Below are 1,558 nucleotides of genomic sequence, written 5' to 3' on the forward strand. Positions count from 1 at the left end.
TGGCTCAGTCGGTTGAGCCTCCGGCTTCGGCTCAGGTCAGATCTCACGTTCGTGGGTTCGAGCCCCGCGTCGGGCTCTGTGCTGACAGCTAGCTCAGAGCCTGGAGCCCGTCTTCAGATTCTGTGTCTCCCTCTCTCTCTGACCCTCCCCCTCTCATGCTCTGTCTCTGTCTGTATCAAAAATAAATAAAACATTTAAAAAAAAAAAAGAAAGAAAACCAGATGAATCTTGTGGTTTCCTTGTACATATAAAAATATGTTAACACTATAGTGTTGTCTGTTAAGTGTGTTATAGCATCATGTCTAAGAAAAATAAACAGGGGCGCCTGGGCGGCTCAGTCGGTTAAGGGTCCGACTTCAGCTCAGGTCATGATCTCACAGTTCGTGGGTTCGAGCCCCATGTCGGACTCTGTGCTGACAGCTCAGAGCCTGGGGCCTGCTTCAGATTCTGTGTCTCCCTCTCTCTTAAACCCTCCCCTGTTCATGCTGTCTCTCTCTCTCAAAAATAAATTAAAAATATCAAAAAAAAAAGAATAAAAATAACAAACAATGTACATACCTTAATTAATAAATTCTTTATTGCGGTGGTTCAGTTGGTTAAGCGTCTGACTTTGGCTCAGGTCGTGATCTCGAAGTTCATGAGTTCGAGCCCAATGTCGGGCTCTGTGCTGACAGCTCGGAGCCTGGAGCCTGCTTTGGATTCTAAGTCTTTCTCACTCTCCGCCCCTCCCCTACTTGCACTCTCTCTCTCAAAAATATATAAACGTTTAAAAAAACAATAAATACTTTATTGCTTGAAGGGGCTATCATTTGAGCTTTCAGCAAGTCACAATCACCAACCACAGAACAAATATAAAAACAATGAGAAAGTTTGAAATGCGAGAATTACCAAAATATACGACATAGAGACAGGAAGTGGGCCGATGCTGACAGACTGGCTCAGTGCAGGGGTGCTGCACGCCTTTGGTTTATAAAAGTGTAGTATCTACAAAGTGCAGAAAAATGAAGTATGCCTATATGTGGGTGTAACAAAACCAAGAGAATAAATATATATGTACACACATACACACGTTTACGTACTATCCTCGTCCCTGGAAAAGCCTGACGTATCCTCAGAGGCACGTGAAGAATGTGAGACTCGCACCGAATAAGTGACAGATCCACAGAGATGCAGACATGACCATGCAGACTCCAAGGTTGCTAAAACCCACTGGGAATTTTATTTTTGCCATACAGGGAGTGATGCTGCAAACAATTTGTCTCTATTTTTTAAAAAAAAGTTTTTATAGTTTATTTTTGAGACAGAGAGACAAAGCACGAGTGAGGGAGGGGTAGAGAGAGAGAGAGAGGGAGACACAGACTCGGAAGCAGGTTCCAGGCTCTGAGCTGTCAGCACAGAGCTGGACGCGGGGCTCGAACCCACGAACCGTGAGATCATGACCTGAGCCGAAGTCAGAGCCTTAAGTGACAGAGGCACCCAGGCGCCCCTACTTCCAAGTTAAAAAATTTTTAAAAAATATTTATTTGAGAGAAAGAGAGAGAGAGAGAGAGAGAGAGAG

Source organism: Suricata suricatta, chromosome 12 (assembly GCF_006229205.1).
Source record: "Suricata suricatta isolate VVHF042 chromosome 12, meerkat_22Aug2017_6uvM2_HiC, whole genome shotgun sequence".
NCBI classification, from domain to species: domain Eukaryota; kingdom Metazoa; phylum Chordata; class Mammalia; order Carnivora; family Herpestidae; genus Suricata; species Suricata suricatta.